General features: G+C 31.8%; 1 long non-coding RNA gene and 1 pseudogene across 1 annotated transcript; one reads left to right on the forward strand and one right to left on the reverse strand.

The window, feature by feature from the left end:
- Positions 1 to 6379: 6379 nt before the first annotated feature.
- On the forward strand, positions 6380 to 14338 carry LOC111210560. The gene is made up of 3 exons (XR_007325454.1): positions 6380 to 10462; positions 10555 to 12258; positions 12353 to 14338. It is a non-coding gene; the product is annotated as an uncharacterized LOC111210560 (long non-coding RNA).
- Positions 14339 to 15341: 1003 nt separating this feature from the next.
- Positions 15342 to 17569, reverse strand: LOC111210555 (annotated as a pseudogene).
- Between the last annotated feature and the right edge of the window lie 6501 nt (positions 17570 to 24070).

Raw genomic sequence — 24070 nt, forward strand, 5'->3', positions numbered from 1 at the left:
AAATGTTGACAAACAGCAAGTTCACACACGCAAACATGTGAACTAACATTCAAATGGGTTCTTTGAAGCAAAAAGTAAGAGAACAAGCTAGTCACACGCAAATTGAGAGAACACAAGCAAGATCCTCAGTTCTTTAACTTACACGTATGATACAAAAACAAAAAAGGGACTAAACACAATCATTACATGGCTAATAAGAACAAACCCACAAATCATTACTTGGCACAAGTTTCAACGTTTACTCTCTGACTAAATCCGACTATGAAGGCAATGAGATACCTAAAGAAAAATAAAACCAGTGATCAGACACAATTCATAAAAGTTTGTTTTGTCCAAAACAAAGCTAAACAACTAAAACTCAAGTTACAGAATTACCAAATGCTTGATATAACAGAGAAGCAAACCACAAAGATAATGAGCTATAAGAGAACACATTCAAGTTGCTAAAACTGAGTATTTACAGTCAATCAGGGAAAAAACTTTGCAATCACAAGTTCAAACAAAGTTACAGACTGTTTCAAACAAGTGCTTAGTTGACTAACAGAAAGTTCACAAAGAGCTAAAACGTTCTTTCCAAAGAAGAGACAATCTCAATTCTACAACAATCCATCAGTTCAAAAAGCTTTATCATCTCGCCATTAGCTTAAAAGAATCACAGTATCACAAGACAGCAAGATACAGTTTACTAGTAGTCTAGTATCATAAAGATCATAACATCAGTCTCAGATTTTCAACAAACCCAGAAACTCTAGAGATCGATTTCAACAAACCCAGAACAAAACTAGAAGAACGTACCTCACAGAATGCTTATTGGAGAAGACGGATACAACCCCGACGACGCTCTTCGAAATCGATCTCTAGGGTTGGTGTGTTCGTTGAAATCAATCCAGGAGCAACAGAACTTGATGAGGACGTCGTGTTATCGGATTTGAATTTGAGCAGCTTCGTTCAGATTCTAGGGTTCACGTTGCGATCCTCTTTGTTTCTCTCTTTTCTGGTTTCTGGAAAAAAGAGACGGCCTTGAAGAAAAATCAAAACTACGTCTCGGTTAAGATTCTCAATTCAGATACTTACTAATAATTAGTAATATATGTATTATAATTTAAAAAATCATAATAACTTATTTTTATATTCTTAATCATTTTAATTCTCTTCGATTTTTATTTCGATCTAATTCTTTTTAACACAAAGGAAAGCTATAAAACTATGAGAGGATAAAAACATAATTACATATCAAATATTCCACCCAATAAAGTAAAGTAAGAATGTGAACTTTTGATCTCTCTCAATCTACTTTGTATTTTTGAACCATAAACATGAATTAACTTACCAAAAACAAACATTAAAACACACAAAATCCAAATAAGAACAAAATAAATAAAAACTAAAGTTTGATGATAATTTTGAAGATTTTTTTTTAAAACAAATTGAGATAATAACAAATTTCATTGGTTTACTTGATCAATATATACATTGACTTATCTTAATATTTTATAAGTTTAATTTTAATAAAAGAAACAATAAATAATGATAGTTTTATTATTAAAGTTAATTTATGGTTAATTATATAATGATAAATCTAATTATTCATTAAAAATATATTTACTTTTATTTGTTTTAGAAACTAAACCATTAAAGACATGTTTATAACATGATTACATAAATTCTCTAAATTTAATATCAAAGAATATTATTCTTACAGATTAAACAGTAATAAAACATATACGTGAAATAACTACTGAAGTAATTCGGAATACCTAATTCCTAATTCCAAATTCCATGTAACAAAAATGATTTGCTCCTAGTATTTCAGACTCAAAGAAAGAAGAAAAACATAGAACTTCAACTATAAAAAAAAAATATCAAAAGTGCATAAATATAGATGTCAAAAACTATAATCGAGACAACTTGGAATGAATGAGAAAAATGAAACTATAGAGTTTAAAACATCTTACATCATATGAAAATAAGAATTGGTCCTAACTTTTTAAACAAATTATAATTGTAATTCCAATTAGAAAGTTTGAAATAGTTATGTTATTGAAATTAATAAATTAATGATTTAAGCTAAAAACTAATAAAAATCTTGTGAAAGTTAAAATAATTATAATCATAATTCCAATTAGAAATTTTGAAATATTTATATTATTTAAATTAATAAATTAATTAGAAATCAAAATATTTATATTATTTAAGTTAATAAATTGATGATTTAATTTAAAAACTAATAAGAATATGACAAATAAGCAAAATTAGCTAAAATCATAGAGAATAAGACAAATCAGCAAAATCAGTATAGATAGATAAAACAATAAACCAGGTTGATTTCTATCCGGTCTAATTAGATTTGATTTGATTTCCGCCGGCTGAAAATAGCTTCTTTGTTAGGTAGTCACGAAGATGACACTTCAAAAACTGGTAGGCATCTTCAGAACTGTGTTGTAGGCTTGTAGCCGTTGGATTTGCACCACCATATAGAGTAACTATTATAGTCATCAGTCAATACACGTACAGAAAAAAATTCAGTCAATACAAACATCAAGGTCACTAAATTTTCATTAGTATAATATAATAGTTGAGTTTTAGAAAAACAAATGACACCATACACTTGGTCGTGGGTCCGCTACTGATGCCAACATAACATGATAATTTGGAGCGAACCTTGATATGTTGGAGCAATTGTAAACTCCATGATTTGACATTAAAATTGCCTTAAATGTGTATTTGTTTTAAGTATATTTCACGATATTAAATTTGAGATTGCGGCCATGTTAATTTTTGCAGGATGTGTTTTACATATCAAAAAAACGATATTCATATCTAAAGTTAGCAACTCTTAACTGCTCCAGCATTAACTTAAACAATAAATTAAGACTTATTCTTGGGTCCACTCCCTTCACCAACCAATAAGATTGCCTTATTTTATATTCGATATCCTTTAAAAAGAGAAACAAAATATTGTCAAATTATACTATGTTTTTAAAATTAAAAGGTAAAAAAAATAATAATAATTACAAAAAAAAATATTTTACGTCGTCAGCATAACATTAAACCCTAAACTCTAAATTCTAATCTCTAAACCCTTAATCCTAAACCCTAAACCCTTGGATAAACCCTAAACTCTAGGATAAATCCTAAACTCTAAATCAAAATCACTATACAGTAAAACATTCAAGCGTTTAGGGTTTAGGGTTTTAGTCGTTTTTTATTTAAAGTTTAGGATTTATCCAAGGGTTTAGGGTTTACCCAAGGGTTTAGGGTTTACCCAGGGGTTTAGGGTTTATGATTTAGGGTTTAGGGATTAGGATTTAGGGTTTAGTGTTTTGTTAACAACATTAAAAATATTTTTTTTTTTAATTCTTTTTTCTGTAACTATTATCTTTTTTTACTTTTTTATTTTAAAAACATAATATAATTTGAGAATATTTTGTTTCCTTTTTTAAAAGATATCGAATTTGAAATAATGAAATCCTATTGGTTGGTGAACCTAGAGGTTCACCCTAGGGGGTGAACCCAAGAATGACTCATAAATTAGCATTCCCTGTATAGTAGTACTAATTTAACTAAAGGGCATTCTATTTGTGAGGTCAAGCCCGCATGGATTTACTTTTACTTTCATTCCCAAAAGACTTCATACTAACTAGAGTTGGACATCCCCTAGACTATATTTGCGAAGTGATTTTGCCACATGTCCTCTTTACAATCATTTTCACAAAAACAATGATGACATGGCTAACAAGATTGATGACATGGCTTATAATTAATATGACATGGACAATCACATCTATTACTGACATATATTTTTGGTAAACTTTATAGAATTGGCAATAATTAATACATTATATTTAATGTTGATTTATATTTTTGGTAAACTTCTTAAAATATGGTAATAATTCATAAATCATCACTAAAATAAATATATTGAAATATGCATTATAAATTTTGAAATTTATTATTTAATTGTATTTTTATAATTATACAATTTTTATTACTAATATTTTCAAAATTTTCTACATCTTTTTAAAAATATTAATAAATTGTTAATCGTAATTTCATTAGTTTCTTTTAGATATCTACAAATTTTATAAATATTATTTAGTTATAATTTTTAATAGCTATAAAAATTTTATACGATTTTTTAGTAATTTTATACAAGTTGATTTAATACATTTAACCAAAATAAATAGATAAAAATTTTATCTAAGATTCGAATTTTAAATATATTACGTATATATTATTAAATGTAATTTAAAATAAACAATTGTTTTTTGCTTATTTTATGCTTAAATAATCAACTTTATATTAAATATTAGTCAAAAATAATAAAATATATAATATTAATAAATTTTATTTTAAATATAATTTAACTTTTAAAAAATTTACAATACACATGGTGCAGAAAAACACCTAGTCTCTTTATATATTAGACACTCCTTATCTAATTCTCCAATGTAAAACTTAGTTTGTTATCTCACATAGACATCTTCAGAACTGTTTTATAGTCGTTGGATTTGCACCACCATATAGAGTATATTATAGTCAACACAAACACCAACATTTAATTTTCACTAGTATAATAATTTTCAGAAAGACAAATAGTTTATATTTTTATAGGAGAAATTTTTGGGTTCACTCCCTAGGTGAACCTATAGGTTCACCAACCAACGAGAATTGGTTATTTTATATACAGATTTTTTTCAAAAAAAAAACAAAATATCTAGAATTTACTTTTTAAAATAAAGAATAGAAAATAAATAAAAAGTGTAATAACAATAAAAAAATATTTTTTTTTAATATCGTTAAAGCCGTTCATACTAAACACTAAACCCTTAACCATAAACACGAAACCCTAAACCCTTAGGTAAACATTAAACCCTAAACCTTTGGATAGACTCATAACCTTTGGAATATCTCTTTACCCAAGGATATAGGGTTTATCCTAGGGTTTAGGGTTTGATGTTTAGGGTTTAGAGTTTAGGATTTAGGATGTAAGATGAACATCTTTAACAACATTAAAAAAAAATTCTTTTTTTTACGGCTGCTACTATTTTTATTTTATTTTTTATCTTTAACCTAAGGGTTTAGGATTTATCCAAAAGTTTAGGGTTTAGTGTTTAGTGTTTAGGATTTAGGGTATAGGTTTTTTAACAATGTTAAAGCCGTTTATACTAAACACTAAACCCTAAACCCTAAATCCTTAGGTAAACACTAAACCCTAAACTCTTGAGTAAATCCTAAACGCATGGATAAACTCATAATCCTTGGAATATCTCTTTACCTAAGAATTTATGGTTTAATGTTTAGGGTTTAGAGTGTCGGGTTTAGTATAAACGGTTTTAACAACATTAAAGAATTCTTTTTTGAGCAATTTAGGTGAAAAACCAAGGAAGATAGTGATATTAGCAAAATACCAAAGACCTAAAACTTCAGCTGATGTGGCAACAAAAAAAAAAAAAAAAGACGCACTTACCCTCGACGTTTGAAATTTTGGCTTCCTGATTTTAGGTTTCTAGGATTTGTACCTGACACAAGATTTGTAGTTAGATTTAGCAAGATAGTAAAAATATTGCGTTCACATTAGATGGATTTGCATCGGTAAACCAAAATATACAGTGGCAAGAGGATAACTCTGACGTAAAAGGTGCAGGTGCATCCTAAAATGATTTCGGTGGGATTTTATTTAGAAATTAATTTAATTAATAATTATATGTTATTCTCCTATTTGTGGACCGTCTATATAAAAGATTGGATTGCCAATTATGTAACCGGCTAACTTATTGAATAGCAAATCAGTGGAATTTTATTATCTGGCTAAACTGATTGCCTTACCCTAACAACTTATTCCACATAAAGAACTATACCTTAAACCCTACAAGCTAATCCCTAAGCTCTTGAAGAATCAAAAAGCCCAAATCAGTAAACCATAAACTCTAAACCCTATCTCTAATTCCTAAACCCTAAACCCTAAACACTTATAGGACTTGTAAACTCTTACCCTAAACCCTAAAGAAACCCTAAACCCTAACCCATACAATCTAAAGCCTAACCCCTAAATCCTAAACCCTTAACCCTTATAGGATTCCGAAACCCTAAATGTAAACCTAGAAACCCTAAACCCTAACGCATATGGGGCTAATCATACAGTATATGATGTCGTCCGATTATTAGCCGTCTAGAGTTTAACATAGATGTACAATGTCGTTATTATATGGATAACTATAGTGTTAGCTGGCTAAATTAATTTCTCAACCATTACACCAAACCCTAAAACCATATGCCTATATCATAACCCCCACTCCCTATACCCTTAAAGTTCAACATAGCTGTGCAACTCTTACCCTAAACCCTAAAGAAACCCTAAACCCTAACCCATACAATCTAAAGCCTAACCCCTAAATCCTAAACCCTTAACCCTTATAGGATTCCGAAACCCTAAATGTAAACCTAGAAACCCTAAACCCTAACGCATATGGGGCTAATCATACAGTATATGATGTCGTCCGATTATTAGCCGTCTAGAGTTTAACATAGATGTACAATGTCGTTATTATATGGATAACTATAGTGTTAGCTGGCTAAATTAATTTCTCAACCATTACACCAAACCCTAAAACCATATGCCTATATCATAACCCCCACTCCCTATACCCTTAAAGTTCAACATAGCTGTGCAACTATGATCCTTCCTAATAATCTAGTATATAATATACGGCTAGAGTTTGAGATAGATGTGTAATATATTCATTATCTTGATAAGTATGATTTTAGCTGGCTTAATTTATTGCATATGCCATTATTCCTAAACGTTGCCAACATATTTCCTTAGACGACTAAACTTTGCGTAAAAGATTAAAAATATTAATATCAGGCTACAATTTTGTGTGGCCAGCTCCGAAAAGTTATATCATCTAATATTCGAGACATGACCAAACATTCATTCACACAAGATTGATGAGTCATACAGCTGCCGTCGAAACAGAGGGTTCATCAAGATTAAGGGCGTTGAGGATTTCTCTGATTGCGCATGCCTTCGGATATGAAGTTACTCTAACGCCGGTGGGTTCTTCTCCGACTGCGAATATCCTTTCTGGTAGTAGGCATGGCGGCCCGTGTATACCGTCGTTCTCCTCCATCAGGTTGTTGAGTTCAGCAACTCTAATTTGCTATTTTTTTTTAAGAATTGGCACAAGAGATGGATAAAAGGGATTTTCGAAATTCTGTTTCTTTCGTAGAGATATGAAACCTCTGACAAAGAGATACAGAAGATTTTAGCGTATCTTAATATTATATTTTGGTCTATATATCACTTGCAGTTAAGGAGTGGCTTATGTTGTAGGGGTAGCAGAGTAAAATAACTCATGGAACAGTCGTCGTTTTTTTCTCTTTGGTCATTTCCCTAATAACGTATAAGTATGTTGGTAGAGCTCCTAATTTCTCTTCTTTTTTTACATCTACTACTATTTTTTATTTATTTTTTATATTTTACCTAAGGGTAGGATTTAAGGTTTAGTGTTTTAGTATGAACAGTTTTAACAATGTTAAAAAACCATTTTTATTGATATTACACTTTTTTATTTATTTTCTATCCTTTTATTTTAAAAATAAATTCTAAATATTCTGTTTAAGTTTTTGAAAATATTTGTATATAAAATAACCAATTCTCATTGGTTGGTGAACCTGTAAGTCTTCGTAGGGAGTGAACTCAAGAATTTCTCTTTTTATAGTACCATCGTTTCTGCCAAAGTACAAAATTTGTTATGGTTATTTGAGTTTATGAAAGGAGGTACAATTAGGGGTCTCCAATCCGGATATTGGTTCAGTTTCGTTTCAGTTTTTCAGTATTTCAGTTTATAAAAATAACTACCATATTAAAACTATATATACTTTGGTTTGATTCTATTTATATACCGTCGGTTTTAAGTTTATTTGATTTTATACCAAAAAACCATAAATGTATTTATCTTTTTTATAATATTTTGTGATTTAGCTTTATATAATTTAAATATCGACTTTAATGTAACACCAAAATATTTCGGTTTTCTACTAGACTATTTTTATTTCTTACAATTTTAATTATTAGTAAACATATTAAGTTAATAATAGTAATTGTTTTCATAGAATAAAAATAAGAAAAATTAGTAATCCATAATACTATTAAATAATTAAATATTATCACACACATTTGTCAACAAAAAAGTAAAATTTATGATTTTTAATTTGATAAAAACTAAAAATAACTATTAACTTAAAATATAATATTAAATTACTAAAATCAACATTTTAAGTATGAAAATCATATCAGTAAAATAAGTTATGTATATATTATTAGTTGAACAAAAAAAGAAATGTATATATTATTAGTTATATTATATAATTATACTACTATATTTTAATTATCGATTTATTCGGTTTGATCGGTTTATATACCAAACTATATTCACATACCACGATTTAAAAAAAATAACATTTATTTCGTATATTCGCAAACCATTTTTTTTATTTCGGTTCGGTTTGGATGTTAACTGGTTTGGTTTTACCGGACTAAACATCTCTAGATACAACGGCAGAATTTGGAAATGGATCACGAGTAGACCAAACTTGTAATTAATATGATTTATTGATTGATATCTTTTGGCAAAATAAAAGATATCAAACAATAATCTTAAACCGGAAGAAAGAACATTTGTTTTATTCAACACCGGAAGAAAAAATCTTATATATTAAAACAGAAGTCATGACTTCTTTTCATGTGCGATTTTTTTAGTTTAGACCATTCCTAGAAAATATCATATTTTACATAAGTTCATTATTATATCTTTTAATATCTTTATCTTTTTATTTGAAATATAAATGAATATATTTAAAATATTCTAGCAAAATCTTTTTAAAATCTTCTTAGAATCTTTTTAAATTTACTTAAAAAAATTAGTTAGTTTTAATTTTGGTTTATAGTTTTGAATATAGTTTTGGTTTATAAACGAAAATTTAAATAAAATGAAATTAATTAATTTCACAAATACATTTACTAATAACTTTTAAAGATTTTGTTAGAAATAAATATTTATTTTTATTTTAATTTTTTTCATATTTGTTTTCTAATAAAATAAAAATCATGATTTTTTGATGAGTGATATTTTTATTTGGACCATCATTTAAATTTTATATTAAATATATATCACTAATGCTAATATACATAATATTTTTAACTACTTTAATCATAATATCTTTTATATCTTTAAAAAAAATTAAAATTCTAACAAATCTTTTGAAAAAGATTATAATAAGATCTTAATTGTCATAAATTTAATATAAATATTTTCAATTAATTTTGTAATTAGTAATGAAATGTTACTAAAAGAATAAAATTATATCCTATTTTATCAATTTTATAATAATATCTATCATTTTAAAATAAAAATTTTATATTGAACAAAATATGATAAAATTATTTTAAATTGATTAGTTAACATATTCTATTTTCATAAATATAAAATATTTATGCTAAAAATATAATATATTGGTAGAACTGGTTAATATTAGTAAACTATATAATACATGTATAAAAATTTAACTTATCTTACAAATTTTAATATAGAGTAATTTATAATATAAAATTAATAAACATTTAAAAATTACTAAAAAAATCAAGCGAATTGAATTATGGATCATGATTATAATAAATTAAATATAAAATTATTTTCATATATGTTGTTTCATGCATTAAAAAAATTAGTTTAGTAATCAAACACCAATTCAATAAGACAAATATATAATAAGCACCATTATATATGTGATGATTTTAATTTACAGCATGAAAACTATAAAACTATTATATTTGGCATAATTATACAAACATTTAAATATGTGAGTAACATTAAAAATATATAATAATTATGAAAAAAAATATCTATATATATAAATGTGAAAATATATATCCACACGGTTATGCGGGTGGAAATCTAGTATAATACTAAAATCATCTCCTACCGATTTATAGTTTGATTGACCGGAACTTTACTCTAATTTTGGAACTTATGTTAAGTTTTGGAATTCGTTATTGCTGAGAATGTAATTAATTGCAAGATTAACATACAATATTGCAATTACATTCTGAAGATATATGTAAATATATTATTTCTTTGTTAATAAAATTAAATTAGGATGGATCTTCAAATCTGCTCCACATAGAATATTATATAATTAATTAATGCAAAATGTACACACATTATTGCAATTGGATTCTTTAGATATATGTAAATATATTCTTTCTTTGTTAGACACTAATTAGTAATATAGGTATCAGTTTACGCAAAGTATATAAAGGGAGATGATCATTTGCTCTAAACCCAAAAGAAAAACATCTCCACAAAAGAAAAGAGATACAAAGAAACAATGTCAGCACAGAAGATTCAACTTGCTTCTTTGATCCTAGCTTTTGTTCTTCTATTTGCTCAATCAACTGGTAATATATACTGTCTTACTCTAGTTCTGTATAACTGAATGATAGAATAAAATGAGCTGATTCAGATTATTTATTTTATATAAACTTTTCAGCTAAATGTCACTATAGATTCCCACCCTCTGGCCCTTGTAAGAAAATGGACGACTGCAAGAACGCGTGCACAATGCGTGACGAAGATCCAACTTTTCTATTGTGCCTTGTGAATGCCCCAATGTTTGGCAGATGCTGTTGTTTAGTAAAACAAAAATAGTCTTGTTCTACATCGATATCTTTGTCATAAGATTTAAAATCAATAAAAAATAGTGTTTGCCTCTTCTTAAAAATTTTCCTCTAGAAAGTCAAATACTAACTGGTTCTCACCATAGTTTCTGAGTATGATTGCTTTCTCTCCATTTCTCCTTGAGTTTCAAGGAAAGTTTAAAACACGTTTGCTCAGAAATAAATTAGCAGAAATTAAAGATCAATCTCTCTAACCTTAGTGCATGATTTCTTCATTCATCAGTCTTTTTTTACTTTTCTCCTTAGAGGTTTGATGAAAATTGTATTAGATAAAACTATAGATTCTACGTATCACAGAGATATAAAAAATAAGAAGAACCATTATCTCTTCTACCATCCCAAAATAAGAAGAGATAAAATGTTATTTCTCTATTAAAGTTCTATCTCGGGCAGAGATCAGACTTTGCCTTGGAGTTTATCGTTATTAACAAGAGGAAGCAAGTCCATCTTGTTTCTTGGTGTACGAGGAGTCCTAGGAGTTCCTTGCGTTTGCTGTGAAAGCATATGCCTCGCGTAACCATAGAATGTGCAGCCCACAAACACATCCAACAGCATTCATATACAGAATATCAACCATGATACAGCCACCACAACCTGCAAAAAGTACATAGACAATGCTTAAGACAGATGTTGAATTAGAACATCCATTGCAATTTGAAAAAAAAAAACATATTAGTTATGTGAGTTTAAGATTGTCTTCTCTGCTTCAATATACATCAACTTTTCTTCATCTTGTTCATCTATATGCCTCGTGCAAAAAAAATGTGATTGGCTTGCTTGTTGCACCAATTCTGTCTCACTAACTGAAGCAGATCATTCTCCTCAGCTAAAAGGAGTTTTGTTTTCTTTCTTTTGTTCACCTCTGTTTTTGAGCTTGTATCTCCAATATTTTGACCATTGCGTCTTTGATGTACTTCTTTAATTCCTCTTTCTCAACTCGAGATTAATAGCCTTGAGCTTATACTTGAATCTCCATGATTTAGGCAGTTTATTTTTCTCCATCTCATGTTCTTCTCTTCTGTCTGAAGAGACAAAATACATCATATAGTTCGTATGAAGAAAGTTTGCTCTGAACACCCGTTGATTATATCCCACAAAAATCATTTCCTGCCAACTTTTAGTTTGATTTTTCTTTGTTTGACCATAACTTTAAGTTTGGGATTTATTTTTTTCTGAGAATATAATTAATGCAAAATTCACACACATTATTGCAACTGGATTCTGAAGATATATGTAAATATATTCTCTTTGTTAATGAATTAAATTAGTAATGGATGTTCAATTCTACTCTGCAGAGAATATTATATAATTAGTGCAAAGATTTACACACATTTTTGCAATTGGAAAGATATCTACCAATTCACTCGATATTTAAAGGGAGATGATCATCTGCTATGAACCCAAAAAAAAAACATCTCACAAAATAAAAGAGATACAAAGAAAACAATGTCAGCACAGAAGATTCAACTTGCTTCTTTGATCGTAGCTTTTTTTTCTTCTATTTTCTCAGTCAACTGGTAATATATATTTTCTTACTCTAAACTCTTCATAATTGAATGATATAAGAAAATGAACTAATTCAGATTGTTTATTTTAAAACAAACTTTTCAGCTACATGTCACTATAGATTCCCACCCTCAGGCCGCCCTTGTACGAAAAATGCCGACTGCAAGAACGTGTGCACACAGCCTGAAGAAGATCGAACTTTTCTATTGTGCCTTACGGGTATCCCACTGTTAGGCAGATGTTGTTGTTTAGCACCATAGTCTTGTTCAACATAATACATCGTTATATTTCTCATTACTTATCATAAGATTTAAAATCAATAAAAAATTATGTTTGCATAAGGCATCTACAATGCGCCAGTCAGGGCAGCTTCTGAAATTAGGTTGTTTATTTTTTTGAGTGATGTCAAGAACTTGTGGAGCTTCTAAAAAAATATTCACACCTAGTCTTTATCAATGTGGAACTATTTTTCGTATGTAGTAGTAGTAGTAATAAACGTACAGAATACCTCTTCGGAATTGCTCTGAAACCAAAATTGTAATTGCATAATCACCAGCACTTGTGATGTGTCAATTGCTCTAGTGAATCAGGGTTAACTTTTAAACTCCTCTGCTACATTAGCAATTAAAGGTAACTTGTACATGAGAATATATACCGACGAGATATAACTAAGAGAACTTGTACAAATGTTCAAAGGTAACTTATATAAATGTTCGAATATATACCGATTGTTCATGTGACAGAGAGCTCGACTTAGCCCATCATTTCAAGCGTTTTTTTTTTTTTTTTGTCTTTTGTCCCTCTGTAACCATTTCACTTTGTTTTTTTACTTGTAACAACTGCTTGTCCTAACATTACACAGCCTCTTTGTAATGTCGAACCTGAAGCAATTATTGAAATATGCTTCTCTAGTTCTTCAAATAGCTTGATATCATATGATCTCTCTAGTACATGAGAGCTAAAACATCCAAAGGTTTTGACAGTTTCAGTAGCACACACTCTTCCAGAGAAGAGTAATCTCTTGTGGAGTGAGTGACAGCAATTCTCCTGCTTTTTAACACTGTACAGAACCACAAGACTCTCCTTTTTCAGACTGCTTCAGTCAGACCATTGGAATCTGAGAGACCAAAGAGACAAGTCAACCATTAAAACAGAACCATCCTGTTCCAGATTGTGATTGCAAACGATCCTCTGATTCATTTTTCTGCATCAGTTCTGTCTCTATTCTTACATAATAACCCTTCTGCTTGAATTTTGTCACTCCTGCTTCTGCATCTTGGTTCATAATGTGATAGACTTGCTGAACCAATTCTGTCTCATGAAAACAGATCATTCTCTTCTGCTAAGAGGAGATTTTTTTTTAATTTCTTGGCTCAACTCTGTTTTCGAGCTTTGTATCTCCAATATTTTTGACCATTACATCATACAGTTCCTATGAAGAAGTTTCCTTCTGAATTCACTACTAAGTCATCCTACTTTTCGATATGTACTCTTGTCACAATGTATTTGGCTAAATAGATTCCGTTGGCAAGCAATAAGCCCTAGCCGCCTACCAGATTCTGCACCTTTGATGGTATCGTCTTATTACTGCCAATGCAATAAGGAACAGTGAGGTTCATGTTCACCCTTCAGATGTACAAGTTTGGTTGGTGCAACAGATTAATTTGGACAAGGATCATGAATTGACCAAAACTTGTAATTAATATTATGCTTGTTTAGTAAGTAAAGAATAGAATGCTTTAATTTTGGTATTATATCCCACAAAATCATATCCTACCGATTTTTAGTTTGATTTTTCTTTGTTTGACCAGAACTCTTAAGTTTGGGATTTGTTTTTGCTGAGAATTTAATTAATGCAATTCAATTGGATTCTGAAGATATATGTCAATATACTATTTCTTTGTTAATAAATTATATTAGGAATGTATGTTCAATTCTACTCTGCAGAGAATATTATATAATTAATTAACGCAAGATTTACACATAATTATTGTAGAACACTGGATTCTGAAACAATATAAGCAAATATTTAAAGGGGGATGGTCATTTGATCTTAAACCCAAAAAAAAAAAACATCTTCACAAAAGAAAAGAGATACAAAGAAAGCAATGTCAGCACAGAAGATTCAACTTGCTTCTTTGATCCTAACTTTTTTTCTTCTGTTTTCTCAAACAACTGGTAATATTATCTTACTCTAATTCTTCTTAGTTGAATGATATAAAAAAGTGAGCTGGTTTATTTGCAAATGAACTTTTCAGGTAGATGTAACTAGGCCTGGGACGGATCGGGTATCCGGGCAATTTTAAGATATCCGGATCCGGATCCTTATCCGGCGGATCCATAATTTTACTATCCTTATCCGGATCCGGGGTTCGCGGATATCCAGGTGTCGGATATCCTTCTAAAAATTATAATATCCGGCGGATATCCGGATCCGGATTTGGATCCTTAAAATAAATAAAAAATAATATTAATATATATAAAATATTAACAATAATTTTAAAATAAAAATATATAGAATGTTTTTAATTATTTCTATGTATAATATTACAAAATTTACATAAAATTTATATATACTATTATAAAAATGAAAATATATTAAATAAATTAGTTTTTATATATAGATATTACTATTTTTGAAATAGTTATTAATAAAATTTACGGATCCGGATATCCGGACTAAAAAATCAAGATATCCGGATCCGGATTCGGCTTTGACGGATCCAACACTTTACTATCCGGATCCGGATTCGGCCTCTCCGGATATCCGGATTTTCGGATCGGATCCGGATCGAATCACGGATCGAATCCGGATCTCGGATAAAAGTTCCAGGCCTAGATGTAACTATAGAAGGCCACACTCAGGCCCTTGTAAGAAGGGTGACGACTGCAAGAACGTGTGCATACTACCTTCAGAAGATCCAACTTTTCTAGCATGTCTTACTGGTCCCCCATTGTTTGGCATATGTTGTTGTTTAGTAAAACAAAAATAGTCTTGTCATTACCTATCATAAGATTTAAAATCAATAAAAGTTGTGTTTGCATCGTTTTTAAATTTTTCTCTAGAGGGTCAGTTACCAACTAATTATCACCATAGTGTCTGAATATGATTGCTTTCTCTCCTGATCTTGAGATCAGGTCAAGAGAAGGTTGTTACACACTTCAAGAAGAGTTTAAAATACACGTTTGCTCATAAACAACTTAGCAGACCAATCTACCTTATTGCATGAGTTCTTCATTTATCAAAGTTTTTTTGTACTTTTCTCCTTAGGTTTAACAACTTAGCAGACCAATCTACCTTATTGCATGATTTCTAAATATCACAGAGTTATGAAAAAAAAATGTTATCTTTATTAAAGTTTTTTTTTTTGTGAAAATGCTTCTATCTTGTGCAGCAGTGAATACTGAGATCAGACTCTGCCTTGGAGTTTATCGTTATTAACAAGAGGAAGCAACTCCATCTTGTTTCTTGGTGTACATTCATTTCTAGGAGCATAATACTCTGAAATCCTGGTGTAATCACAAAGATTAACTTTGTCATGTTTGTTTTGTTTTTAGTGTTTATAGAAAGAGATGATGTCAGGGGCAACTGATGAAACAAAGACAAGCTGAAAATAAAACTGAAGATGTCACTAAACCATGCAGTTATTTGCATTTCAGTCACAAGATTCATACTCACATTTTTCATTGGTTTTCTTTCAAGCTTCTTCTAACTTACTCATTCCTTTTGTGTCGATCTCATAGGTGCTTGATGAGTTTAGTGTTTGTGTTGCATTTCAGGTTTGTTTCTCTTAAATAACTAGACCTTTTTTGTTTGTTAATGTCATCTTTACAAGTCATTTTCAAGTGTCACAATGTTTACCATCAATCTGATTTTGAACGGCTTTCACAGCTGCAACTCTAGCAGCTGTCGAGAGCTTTGTTAGCCGCAGCTACAGCCCGTACCACCTGCTCATCGACCCGTCTCTGATCCACACCTTTTCTCGCCATCTCTTGAGCACTCTGCAATTACCCACGATAAATGGTTTTAAGTATAACAATGAGTAACTTCCTAAAGTCTCCGCCTTTACATCCAAAACGAATGCTTTCTGGTATTATATATACATACCTGAACCGCTTTACGGAGCAGACCCGTTCCTGGAGAAAGCCGATTACCATCATCCCATTCACCGCATTTTGCATCTCCGGTTATAAATCCATAGCGTTGCTTACGACCTTCGTGCCAAGCTCCTTCGTAATAGTGACCATTAGGGAAATGGCAAACACCAAACCCATGAATCTTGTCTCTAAAGTACTCTCCTGCGTGCTTATCTCCATTTCTTCAACAAGAAACAACCATAGCTCAGACATTATCAAACAAAAAATGTAACGAAAAATGCTCTTTTTATTACCGGAAGTGGTAAGAACCAAGTCCATGTTTGAGACCAAACTTGAATTTTCTGACATAAGAGCTTCCGTCAGCGCATGTCTGAACACCAAAGCCATGGCTGTAACCGTTAAACCATTCACCGGAGTAAAAATCTCCGGTGTAGAACCAGTAAACTCAGCAAACCATGTCTAAGTCCTTGCTTGTACTGTCCTTTAAACTTACTTCCTTTAGGCCAAGACTCGATTCCATAGCCGTCGTATCTTCGATTGATCCAATTTCATTCGTATCACTGAACCGGTTTCGGTTTGTGTTTGGTTCGGAAAGTCGGCTTTTTGATTGCGATTACGGTTTAGTTAATAACCGCTGTGTTTAGCAACGGCGACGAATATCAAACATAGTAGTAGATTCTCCGACGTCAGAGTCGCCGGTTTGGGAGAAGAAGAGTAAGAGGATGAGGGAAGCGAGTCTCAAGTGAGACCCGGTTTTATTCGGATTAAACCGGTTCGATTAATTGAACCGAATGATTTACTCTGTTTTCTTCTCCTCTGTTTTCTTCTCCTCTTTCGTCAAAGTCACGGAGGCTGTGAATCGATGAACGAATCACCTGAGTAACGAAGATTGATTCCTCGTTAGTCTCGATTGGCTCATTGTTTTCCGGTACCGGAGAATACTCACGGCGAAGCCAAAAGAAAGAAAGAGAAGCTCGCTTTGCTTTAGAGAGATAGAAAGAGGGGAAAATTAGAACATTCCGCAACTCTTAAGTTTGAATTAGAAATTTGGGTAAACTCGTGTTTTAATTAGGTTGTTGGGCAACTAAGTAGGAAAGAAAAGAAAAAATGGACAGTTTTAACATTTTTGCCCAACAATTTTAAGCTGAAATTCGTGGGACCAGGCTATCTTTTGCCAGAAAAACTTGCTTCAGGAATACCGACACATGCGCGCCGGATGTGCATGTAAGAGACGAATTGAATATTATATTATTTTAATTTCAGAAGGAAACATGGTATTGGGCTTCGTTTTTGGGTTATTTGACCCCAAAACTTGAAGGCCTTATATGTGATGATTTCTCGCGGGAAACAACATCTTCAATGTGGACGAATGGCCATTAATGACTGGTGACTTTGAAAAACATGTGTTTTACTTTAATTTATTAATTAAAAACAGGGCAAATATTAATTATTTAATAAAAAACGTACGAACCATATCTCTTTGCCTGTCTCCTTGTTGAGGAGTAAAAAAGGCTACCGAACAAGGGAACTTGAGGCAGCGAATTTTACACACAGAGGCATGAGCTGCATCCGATATGGTGAGAGAGGAAAGGGTATGGCGGATGGTGGGTGTTCTGTATCTAGCATCGAAGGTAAATCATATATAAGCCTTACACCATTGCATTTATGACATTATAGTTATGGCTAAAATCATTTATTACAGATTTGAGGGTGTTCGGAATTCAGGTGTTTTTTTGTACGAAACTATATTTATTGCTTCTGATTAGCACATTGAATTTTTAAATAAATTTATGTTCTATTTTTCGTAGGTGTTCACGATTCATACATCGTTGTAATCTCTGGACGGTGGATTATGTACGACACTGGTGACTGGGATTTTAAACTTGATAGCGACCGTATGGGGAGGGCTGTCTATGCGAAGTTGATAACTTCTGTTGAAGACTTGAAGCGGACCATTATTGAGTCATACGGTCTAGTTGGTGCTTGTGTCGTCTATATTTCAGATTTTTTGCGATTCTCTCTTTACTCTCATTTTTATACTAAAGATGGGACTTGATTATAGCTATAGCCAGCCTTCGGAATCAGAGGACTATGGTGGGAATGACTCCAGCGACACATAAGACCGTGAGGTTGAAGATCTTATTCGTCGGGACCAAGCTGAGCTAAATTACAATTATGCTGCGACGGTTCAGTACCCTCCGCAACCCGAGGTCGAATTTGGATTCCCGCAGACATGCTACTGTGGTGGTCGGCCTAAGCTAGCAACATCTCGCACTGTAAATGATCCAGGTAGAAGATACTACACGTGTGATAATGTTAATGATGGAGACTGTCATGTTCATAAATGGTGGGATGAGGCGGTTATGGAGGAGATGAGAGCCAGGGATACACACACACTTCAATTGTCTGAAAAGATAGATTATCTAACCTTTTTGAATGACTATGACCCACAACTTAACAAGTTTAAGGATCTCCAGAATGAGACTGAGCAGAAGCTGGTTAGGCTAGAGAAGATATTGTCTGAGTTAGCTGAAAAGAGAACAAGGTTAACCAATGGCTTCGAATACTTTGTTGGTGGAATGGTTATTATATTAGTTTTACTTGGGTTGGTGATCATATTCAAGTAACTCTTTATTTTGTAATGTAATAAATCGGATGAGTAATGAACTCTTGATGTGGTTTTTTGTAATGTGTTGTCATTTAAGTAACTCTGTTGTCATTTAATATCTTTTTCATCTTTCTAAACACATTCTCTGCAAACCTCTTTCTCTGCAAACCTCTTTCATTCCAAAAATGGTGTCTGATATCAGCCAGGGCAAAAAGACCGTCGCAAAATACAAACGATTCTTTTACAGTTTGCCTATAGTCGGCGAACGCACCGAGCAGCAGTTGATCCTGTTGGCCAAGGCCGGGTTGAAGGAAGAGATCCGCGACGGTCTGGAAACTGAGGAGTTCGCCACACTCGAGGCCCTGTTCGAGGAGGCGGAGGAAGTCGAGGAGGGGTTAAAGGAAACACCTCCATCTAGCCCTGGCAAACGCCGCCGCACAAGCCCCGATCACCGCAGTAGCAAACGTGCTCGCAAGGCGGAGAAAAAAGGTGACCCGGAGGATGAGGGTTATGGATATGACGGCGAAGGAGCGACAGGGTTAAAGGACGATGAAGAAGGTGACTACTGGGAGTGGATGCAGATGGAGACGGACGTGGATGACGACGCTTCCGACAGGACCGACGACACGTTGGGTTCTGGGCAGTTCAGGATGGACAACTACCCAGACAGCTCCGGCACCGACTCCAGCACCTCCGACTCCGACTAGGAACCTCCTCCTCTTTTAATATTATTAAATATTTTGAATTTTATTGTTTTTTGTAATTATGTTGAACTCTTTTTTTTTTGAACTCTTTATTATATTTTATAATATAGTTTATGATTTCTGTTTATTATTGCTGTCTTTTTATGCATGTTTAATATTGGTAAAATTAGGAATTGCTAACTATACGAATACTGACGGTATACGAATACTAACAGTATTCGAATACTGACGGTATACGAATACTGACGGTATACGAATACTGACGGTATACGAATACTGACGGTATACGAATACTGACGGTATTCGAATACTGACGGTATACGAATATTCACGGTATACGAATACTGACGGTATTCGAATACTGACGGTATTCGAATACTGACGGTATTCGAATACTGACGGTATTCGAATACTGACGGTATTCGAATACTGACGGTATTCGAATACTTAAGGTCTACGAATACTGACGGTATTCGAATACTGACGGTATACGAATACTGACGGTATACGAATACTGACGGTATACGAATACTTAAGGTCTACGAATAATTTCATTAATTACTCACTTTTATTACTCAACATTCATAACTAGGGATGTCAAATGGGCTTAATGACCATGGGTTAACCAAGACCAAACCCAAATGGTCTCACCATATTAGGCCCAAAATTTAAAGTTGTCCAATTGGACTGAAACCTATTAAGTCCAAATTAGATGGGCTAAAACCATTTGGACATGGACGTCCAATTTGGAATGGTTTATGGTTCTATTTGGAATGGTCTATTTTGGAATGGTCTATTTTGGTTTGGACAATTTGGACTAGGTACAATTTGGACTTAAAGAAAAATAACATCTTCACAAAAGAAAAGAGATACAAAGAAAGCAATGTCAGCACAGAAGATTCAACTTGCTTCTTTGATCCTAACTTTTTTTCTTCTGTTTTCTCAAACAACTGGTAATATTATATTACTCTAATTCGTCGTAGTTGAATGATATAATAAAATGAGCTGGTTTATTTTCAATTGAACTTTTCAGGTAAATGTAACTATAGAAGGCCACGACTGCAAGAACGTGTGCACACTGCCTTCAGAAGATCCAACTTTTCTAGCATGTCTTACTGGTCCCCCATTGTAAGGCACATGTTGTTGTTTAGTAAAACAAAAATAGTCTTGTCATTACCTATCATAAGATTTTCTTTTTTTTTGGTCAAACCTATCATAAGATTTAATATCAATAAAAAGTAGGGAAATATGTCGGTATAACCAAGAAAAAAGCATAATTCATGAAGTAGCCAATTTCCCTAATATAACGATACACAGTGTGTATTTTATATAATATTGCTATCCTACCCTTTCATTCAACTGGTAAAACCTACAAAAAAAATTATAATCTAAATTAATAACTAGTGATTCTAAAAAAAAGACGTGGCATTTACTTACTCTCACATAGCTAACAAAGCAAATGGTAAAATATGGAAAGGTCAATAGATTCATCTTCATATTTGAGCGATTAAGACGCCACCGATTACATTCTTGGTGAGTTTGTGGAGAAGAAGACCATTATCGAAGGCTCGTTAGGTGACAAAAGGCGTGAGTAAGACGGCACCGTAACGGCGGTAAAACAAAATCACATTGACTATTATGTAAGTTGTTTTACTACTCTTAAATTCTTTGAATTTCCATTCATTGTATGTCGGAATCTGATATTGTAAAGTAAAAAAACCATAAGTTTGAGATTTTCCATTTATAAGAAAATGGTGTTTGTATTTCATTTGCATGACAATATAGTTGACTGTGTATATACATGGAATTGACCTGATGAAGATAGCTATGTCAACCTCTATTACTTTGTTTGTGTGAATTTGTAAATAAAATATACTATATATAAGTAAATAAAGTAGTATAGATGTTTATTTCCATAATATATAAACTATATTGTGGTGGGTGACTGTGTTGTATATAAATGGAATAGTACAGATGTCTGCCCGCATAGTATAATAATTATTATGTTAATAGTATAGTATATGTTATTGAAGTGGTTTTCAGTTTAAAAGTAATGTGCGTTGACATCGCCACATAATTAATAATCATAATTTAATATGTGATGTTCTGTGATTTATGGAATTATTGATGAAATTGTCTCTGTTGATGGTGAAGGATTGTGGTGAATAATTGAGTTTTGAAGACTCGTGTGGCGAGTGACATGACTTGTTCAGTGGCGATCACCTCCATCTATACAATCGAAAGTACTGTATTTGTTTCTACTACAATTGTCCCTCTTCTCATAATTCTATGACCGTATGTTCTTCTCTTCTATCTAGTGAATCAACAACAAAATTCTTTTCTCCGATGCGGTTGCATGTACTATCTCCACCGATGTCATCAGATACACTTATTTTTTATTGTTGCGAATGACAAACAATATTGAATGTGTTGACCTTTCCATATTTTATATTGATGTGTATATGATTTTGTAAAGAGAAATAGTATATTAAACGCAAATGAAATAGAATTTATTATGGCATCAGATAAAACATAATACAATGTGATGTTGAGTCGAATGGTATTCATATGATGTTTCTTTAATATTACATAATATAATTTAATACAATTTTATGTACTTTTTAAATTTTGATATTTGAGTTTAGGGTTTATCTTTGGATTATGGTTTAGTGATTTAAGTTTAGGGTTTAGTATTTAGAAAGTGAGGGAGTATGGTTTTGGGTCGGTATTAACTTCTTCCTTGCAATCATATATATTTCATAATCTCACCAATAGGTACTATGTTATTTATTTTATTCCATTCTATTTGGGTTTATGATTTATATTTAGGTTTATGATTTATATTTAGGGTTAGGGTTTATATTTGGGTAAGGGTTTAGTGATTAGAGTTTAGGGTTTAGTATTTAGAAGGTGGAGAAGTATGGTTATGGTTGACGTTAACTTCTTCCATGCAATCATAAACATTTCATAATTTCAACAATATGTACTATGTTATTTATTTTGTTCCATTCTATCTAGGTTTTGGGTTTATATTTGAGTTTATGGTTTATATTTGTTTTTAGGGTTTAGTGATTAGATTTTAGGATATAATATTTAGGGGTTGAGATAATGTTACGTAGGAATTGTGGTTGGATATGTTTAGTATTTAGGGATTATAAGTGGCCACCAGAACGTCGGCCAATCCCTGTACCCATCTCATTAAACACAACAAACGCCTCCCTTTGTACAGTAGCAGTCTCATCCCTAAACTCCCATTCCGAAAGGTTTGGAAATGGCTTATATCTCCACTTACCTTTCACTTGGAACTTCTCTACACCAAGGAGAAACTGTTTGAAGCCTCTTGCATCTCATCACATGCTCTTTTGGCATATCAACTTCGACTTATGTGTCTTCTGCATCAGTCTCTTGCTTTTAATCTTGAATCTCCAGGATTTAGAAAGACTTGTTCCGCTTCGGCTTAATCCTTACTTCACGTCATTGGCATGTAAAAAATGTGGAATTTCTCTCTTAGATGCCCAAAGGAAGGGCCAAATACAAAACCAGAGTTGGACAACATCAACAGCAAGTTACTTCCTAAAAATATTTTCCAATAGAGAACAACTTTGGTCTGGTGCAAAGCGAGCTCATTGGAACCAAATTCAACTTAGCTGAGTTTCACTATACTTGCCAGCTCTGAAGAAATGTTCTAGTTGCCAAATTCAACAGTTACTGGAGATGAAGATCAGAACATAAGAAAAAGAGGAGGAGAAGCAGAATCTCCGGTTTAAACCCGCCCAACATGAGCCTAAGTTGGGCTTGGCCCACAATATAAAGCCTAATTTGACAACACTCAACGTTCTAGTGACCAATGTTTAAAAACCGGACATTGATTGATTCGGCATTGTGACTGTCAACAATGGTTTGCACCGGTTGACTTTTCTTTTTCCTTTTAATTTTAATTAATTAAAATATAAAATTAAAAGTATACAATTGATTTATTAAAAATATAAATGTAAAAACATAAATTCTGTAGATGGAATAATCTTTACCAATCAAAACCAGGAAAATTAAAACAAATCTTAGCCAAAAAATTGGGAGACACACACACGTGATTAGGATACAATGCATAACTTGGTTAATGTAAATTAAATATGATAAATAAATAAATAAATAAATATTGGCATTGAACCAACAACATAAATGAAAAAAACTAAATATTGAACATGAATGTAAAATCTATTTTAAGTTTGTGGACACTAAAACTTTTTGAAGTTTTTATCCAGTTAAAATTCGTTTATTTTCTAAGAATATTTTTTTCCAGGCAATCGTGATTTTTTTTCCTTTTTTATTTAATCACTAAATTTTTATTCTATCATTTTCTAATGATATCTTTACATGGAATCAAATCCATTAACTCCAAAAAAAATTACAATA

The sequence above is a fragment of the Brassica napus genome, chromosome C6 (assembly GCF_020379485.1).
Source record: "Brassica napus cultivar Da-Ae chromosome C6, Da-Ae, whole genome shotgun sequence".
NCBI classification, from domain to species: Eukaryota; Viridiplantae; Streptophyta; class Magnoliopsida; order Brassicales; family Brassicaceae; genus Brassica; species Brassica napus.